A 6,902-nucleotide genomic window follows, 5' to 3' on the forward strand; every position below is an offset into this window, starting at 1 on the left:
TACGCACCACCCACCGACCAAGCGAAGTTGAAGAGCTGTGTAATTCTTCTTCACTTGGATTTTGAAGGTTGGTTTTTAAGTGGAGTAGGAATTCCCTATCAAGAACTTCCTGTACCTAAATGTACTAAAATATCTTCATTATTCTGCCTAAGGTTAAGCCTGCTGTGGCCTCTTAATAAAGAAGATCGTCACTAGAACGCATTGGTGACTTCATTCTTAATGTTGTTTGATGTTAGGTCCAGAGAAGCTGGTCATCAGGGCAGATATTAGACCCCATATAGAGGGAACATATTTGGAGTCTGATGTGATTCTGGGGAGGTTGAGGCCCAAGGAGGAGATGTGTAGTATAACCTGTCTCATACTATGGCCCCCAAGCTCAGTCCTCCATTTTCAGCAGATGATTCTTAAGCATGATGTCTATACAACTACTATGAGGGCAGCAAACCTTCAGCACCGCTTAGAGAAAGTAGCCTTGTCCATGTCCTGGGCAGAAGCTCTATCTATTTCTCAGGATTCCCACACCAAAAAGAAAAGTCAGAGTCAGCTGGCTCAGCAAGACGTACCTAGAACCAAGGTAAGGCCATCTAGATCAGCTAGCCTTTCGGTGCATCGCTGCCCGGGCTGGAAACCTAGTAATGGAACCGATGTCCATCAAAACTCAATTAAGAAAACAAAAGGAAGTCCTGTGTGAGAAAGAGATGGTCAAAAGTGGACGCTATGGTCGCTTTGTCACATAGCTTTATCTTTACCTCAGTGGGCTAAAGGTGTCCTTTATGCTTTCCGCCCTGCAGCCAGTGAGAGTAAAGATGGTAAAGAAAATTGTAAAGGAACAGGCCACTATGACTGTAGTCATCTTCTCATTAATCCTCAGATCTTGATTCTCAGACCTTAGTCAGATGTAATTGGAACTTCCTCTCAAGCTCCTAATACACCCATACAAAACAGTACAACAGGGACCTATCCTGCACCAATATCTAGTGCTGCCTAAGTTGTCAGCTGGGAAGCTGAGAGGAAGGAACTATAGTCACTCATTCTAAGAAGGTAATAAACACCTTCCTAGCATTTTGGAGGAAATTCACAAATGGGGTCTATCTAGATGTTGGTGATATAAGGGACACACACAAAGTCAAAGTCAGCTGAAGCAAAGGACAGTTTTGCATTTTTACAAGATGGCCTACCCATGGGGCTCAAGGCTATCAATTTTTGGAAAGACAAGTCAGGAACTGCAAGCATATTACGCAATAAGAAACCCATAAGAATCTCTAGTCACTGGCACACAACCGATTACTGAGGGCTACCACTTTCATTGGCCCCATGCGCAGATACATGTCATGAGTTTGATCTGTGGGTCATAAGTCCTAATAAAGTTACCTTACTCCATCGAGGTTGGTAGTTTTTGTCCTTTTCTCAGTGCAGGTAGCTTGTCTACTCATCACCGCCTTGCCAAAGGGGGTTTTGGAACTTGGTGTGCTCTTTATGAAACCTTGGTTACACATTCTGTCAGACATGGTAGTTCTGTGAACTAACCAGCCTCCATCTCCGTCACCACAATCTTTCTCATATAATAAGTGGTATTGTTGCCCTTTGGATTGAAGGAAGAAGACATGCATCAGCTAGATGGAAACAGAGTCTACAAAGGAATAGAGGTGTATATAGAAGAGGCATTCAAAACCTCAGGTACGACACTCTCAGTACTATGTATTCTGTGAAAAGTGCAGCTGTTTTGCAAGCAGAGACATCACATGCATCTTATGAGGAGATCAGTAAGGCTGCTACAGGGCCTCTCCTCCATACTTTCTCAAATCCTATAGAACTGACGTCCTCACATCTGCTGGTGCAACATTTGGTAGAAAGGTATTATGAAACAGGGTTCTCCATTAACCACCAGGTGCCTTTTCATTTCTACATAGGTAAACTGAATCATCCTATCTCCCTAGGAATGACACTGTTTGCTACATCCCAGTGTGAAGGAAATTTCATGACATGGAGAGGACTGAGAAAGGAAAAATTCTAACTTGTGAATTTTCATTCCAGGATACTGCCACGTCAAGCACGCTGACCCTCACTCAGAGGATTGCATTATGTTTGGGGGGGTTTCTAGCTACTGCTTGCTGGTTAAGTAGTTTGAAAGGGAAAAGGGTGTTCCTCTGAGGAATCCCTAAATTTCATGTCAAGGCTCTGCTGCAAATGATTGGAATTGAATAGCACCTGTGAACCTTTATATAGCTAGTATTGGAAGCTATTGTTCTGAAGAGTTCTTCCTGAGGGGCAGTCCTATACTCAGGCTCAAAGGAAAGATCTGATCTGTCTCCGGTTGCCATGAAATGGGGAGTGCCCCACTGTGAAAATTGTCTGCCATGGGAGAGCCTAGAATGAAAATTCACAGGTAAGAATTGGATTCCTAATTCACTTTGGAAGTTAATTAAAATGAATTAAGATAAACCAAATTAAGGCTACTTTAATTCTGATTGAGTGTGTCCATACAGGGATTTAATGCAGTTTAACTCATCTACATCTACATCTCAGTATCATCTACTCATCTACACCTTTAGTTAATTTGAGTTAATTTTCCTGGGTACCCCAACGTAAACAAGTCCTAAGGAAGTTCTCCACTCAACCCCCACTAAGCTTTATTGGAAGTTAAAGGTTTCATGGACTAAAGTTTCGTGGACATCCTTAACCTTGTAATTTTTTTACTGTTGGGTGTCTAGCTTTGCAACCGTAATGTTCTCTAAAAATAGTGTGTGTGTGGGGGGGGGGGGGGTTGAGGCAGGTTGTTTAGTATATCGATGAACTATGATATATTGATTACAGTGCTGTGGACACTGCAGTTCCTGGAAAAGGCCCTCATAATCATGGGTATGATAGCATGCACTCAAATCAACATTCATCTGTGTGATGTTGCACTCATAAATTACAAAAGCGCACCTATGAGAACTCTCCAACAGTGTTTGAAGAAGAGCCATGAGCAGTCAAGGTCAAGCAGTCTAGTGCCTGTCAAGGATCTGATGCTGGAGAGACAGGATAAACTACACTGAATGAGAGGTAGGTTGAAGTGGCACTAAAATGATAACCGTCATAGGCATGGGGTAGGCTGGTTTGGAGGCAGTGAGCCAGAGTCTGTTTTTAGTTACACTAGTGTATATCCAGGGTAGTTCCATTGACTTCAGTGGTGTTCCTCAAGTTTTCACGGTGGCATGATAGCAGAACGTAGCCCAGTTTGGGTACTGTCGGAAAGAGGCAGCCTCAGAAACTGAATGTTTTTTGGGGTAGCTGTAGGGGTTGCTGGCATTTTTTGAATGGGGGAGTTGGTAGTAATAATAATTGGGCACTTTGGTGGAAAGCAGGCAGAAACAGAAACCGCTTGGGGATGACGTTTATAGTTGGGGAGGCCTCAGCAGGAGCTATCAAAGAATATGGGGGCAGGGAGAATTGTCATAATCCAGGACTCTGGGGGGGGCAGGACCCACAGGGACTCATATCAGTGTATTATGTAAAATATAAAGCAGACCAATTGTGAATTACAGGGCTATAATTCCTGCTCTGAGTTCTGCTGATTACACAATCTACTTGAACTTCTCTCCCATGGTTTATGATGTCATCAGAACATCTTGATGGAATTATAGCCCTGTAATTTGCAGCTGCTTGTTATTTATTACATGCACACGTATTTTTTTATATTTAATAGCATGCCTCACACAGCTATTTTTTTCTTTTCTGCAGTGGTTTTCTCAACAGAGCATTATATGAAGCAGAAGAATTAAATATCACCGCCATGCTTGGGTTTATTTGCTAACCAAAATAACAAGCTTTTATAGAGCTTTATCATACCAAGGCCACTGCTTTACAATAACATTAAAATGAAAAGCCATCTGGGGCAGCCGAGCTAATAATTATTTAAAATAATTTAAAAGCCAGTGAAAATAGATAATGCAAATGTAGATTTAAAACAAGGGGAAAGTAAGGACATGTCTTATGTCAGGCTAAGCCCAACCCTGAAAACCTTCTCATGTAAATAGCCCTGTTGAAGTCAACCAGTCGCATAAGGGATTGCAGGTTTGGATCCTTATTTTGTTACAGTTAGAAGGTCAGGGTCTGGTGACTGTAGATGCAAATATGTATTTTCTTGGCAACAGTTGCTACAAGTCTGACGTGAAATTTACAATGATTGATAAGTGTGGCTGAGAGGTTTTGAATGGTTTTGTTAACTTTTACACATTTGTACTCTACTTTGCCCAAAGCCTTGGTGTGTGGAACTACATGGGAGTCAATGGGATGGAACTCTGGGGCTGGGAGTAGGGCTTTGCAGTAGAATCTGTGTAACTCTGGTTCCAGGGACCCTTGCATTTGATGGCTTCTCTCCCCCAGCTTCTTGGAGCCCATCCGAGCAGTACACAGGGTAGGCAGAGATTCACCTGCATTGTCACATTGCCCATGCTCCACCCCTGCCCTTAGGGCTGAAACCACCATGGCTGCATCATGTGCCAAAAGGCTTGAGTTTGGAGGCAGTTCTGAGGGCCTAATAAATCCTGAAACCCTGACATGAGGCAGTTATCCTGGCTGCATTTCTCACAAGTGGAGGAAGCCACATATGAGTTATTCGGGTCTCTCTGTCTTTCATATGCAGGCATCAGAGCTCGAGGTCCAGGTTCTGTAACCAGAGGAGGATCTCTGTATCAAGGGAGGCTAGGCATTGTAGACCGCCCTCCAGATGTTGGGCTGGGCTCTCTTCCAGCACAATGAGTTGTTATAGGTGATGCTGCACCATAGTCACAACTTGGGGAGGACACCAGATATCCTGAGCTGCTGTCCCTGCACTGCTGCCCCCGACCAACAGCCTTGGTGCTAAAGGCTACAGACTCACAGCAACCACTCCCCAGGTCCCTGATTGGATGGACAGGCAGCACTTTCATTGGGTACCCGCACTATATAAAGCGCCCAACAGGAAGAGGAAGTTGTCTGAGCAGCCGCCCATTGCTTGCTGCCTAGAGTGCCTTGCCCTGTTGCCTCACTGGCCCCAGTCTTGCTGCCTTGCCTAACCTCATCTCCCTAACTGCTGACCCAGCTTCTTGGATTGGATCTTCCGGCTTCTGACCCCTGTGAGAACTCTGATCATTGCCCCGGACTGCCTCTAATATGGATTGACCTGCTGGCTATCGGACCACCCTCACACACTTGACTGCTGCTCTGGACTGCCCCCTAGCCCACCCTGGGCATTACACCTGTTGAGCCTGGTCCAGGATCTACAATCAAGTGGACATGGAGGTGGGTGTAGCATTGGAGCCTGAATGTACTTAGTTTGTTAGACCAGCAGTTCTCAAACTGTTGGTCAGGACCCCAAAGTGGGTTGTGACCCCGCTTTAATGGGGTCGCCATGCCTGGTGTTTAAATTTGCTGCAGCCCAGGGCTGAAGCCAAAGTCTGAGCCCCACCTCCCAGGACTGAAGCCGAAGCCTGAAGCCCTCAAGCTTTGGCTTCGGCCCCACTCCAGGGCGGCGGGGCTCGGGCTTCAGTACCTCTTCCTGGGGTCGTGTAGCAATTTTTTGTTTTCCGAAGAGGGTCGCAGTGCAATGAAGTTTGAGAAACCCTGTGTTAGACTATCTTTCCAACCACTGCTTCTACGCTATAGGGCATTTTGGCTCCTTGGTGCTGCATGGTAAAAGGTCAGAAGAAACTGTAGCAAAGGAGTGTCAAGAGATCAACTATGGTGACACAGCCTGGACTACAGGAATAGGATTCCTCCCCTGAATACAACCAGGTCATCCCAGACAAATGCTTTTATATCATCATACACCAGCATGTATTCTATTTATGCCTCATTTTATTGTAGAGGTTATTTTAAATTGTTCTTAGAGCTGCATTGGCACACATTGGCATTATTTTTATATCCCTACATCTGTGTAGCCAAGTTGCCTTAGTTATCATCTACCAGGCCTCAGAATGATAGAATAAAAAAAAACTAGAATAAAATTAAAACCCCTCAAAAACAAAAACTTTATGCCACTGGAACATGGGGATTCCCATCTCCCTATTGAAATGCAGTACATATTTCTAGCCAGCAGATTTTAAATCTATCACTGGCTCAGCACTAAATATTACCTATCCTGGATCTTAGATCAGTGTAATTTCGGGTTAGGAAATTAAACACATGGGAGGAAAGAAGAAAATACCTTTTGTGGAAGATTCTTTTGGCTAAATGAAGTGGAAGCTGCTCAGAGGCTTAGGTGGTCAGAAATAGTGCCAGTGGCAATGAATTAGTAGACAGAGTGCAGGTGGGGAGATGGAAGGTACAACATAAACTTAGCTGATCACATGGCTGCAGAAATACAGGGTTGATGATACTCGATAGTGGTAGTGAGTTTCTAATGACAGTCCCACTGCGCCGTTCTGCAGCCCTTTGATTGTGATTTAGGAAAGTGTGCTTAACTTTAAACAAATACTTAAATTCTGTCAACTTAAATAGGACTTAAGCATGTGCTTAACTGCATTCTTAAACAAGGATGCTTGCTGAATCAGGGCCTTAGTCCCCACGCTGGCAAAACGCCTGTTAACTTCTCTGAGAGTTTTAGCTATGTAAAGACTGCAAGACTGGACCTAACAGCCCAGATACTGAATAGTCCATGAGAGTTACGTGGATAGATCCCCATTCATTGGAAAGAGAAAATGCTCTCTGTTTAAATAACATATAGGGTTTGGCGGGAATTCTACATTATTGCCAACACTTTGCTCTTTACCCACTCGTTTTGCTTTTTCCATCTATAATAGGACAAGTTAAAGAGGCTGTCAGCACTCACTTTGTTTTTCCTGACTTTTGTCAGTTGAAGTTAGACCTTTAATGCTGTTTAAACATAGTTTTCTGAAATCGTGGAGGAAAAACGATGCCATATGTCACATAAACCTGGA

General features: G+C 44.0%; 1 long non-coding RNA gene across 1 annotated transcript in view; it reads left to right on the plus strand.

Annotated features, from left to right (window-relative positions):
* The window catches only part of LOC141994366 (uncharacterized), a 31,330-nt gene extending 27,377 nt beyond the window's left edge, over positions 1 to 3,953 (plus strand). The window contains exons 2-4 of the long non-coding RNA XR_012641109.1: positions 1,596 to 1,677; positions 2,815 to 3,045; positions 3,724 to 3,953. This is a non-coding gene — a long non-coding RNA (uncharacterized LOC141994366). The remainder of the gene's footprint in view (positions 1 to 1,595; positions 1,678 to 2,814; positions 3,046 to 3,723) is intronic.
* The last annotated feature ends 2,949 nt before the right edge of the window (positions 3,954 to 6,902 follow it).

This window comes from Natator depressus, chromosome 10 (genome assembly GCF_965152275.1).
Source record: "Natator depressus isolate rNatDep1 chromosome 10, rNatDep2.hap1, whole genome shotgun sequence".
Classification (NCBI taxonomy): Eukaryota; Metazoa; Chordata; order Testudines; family Cheloniidae; genus Natator; species Natator depressus.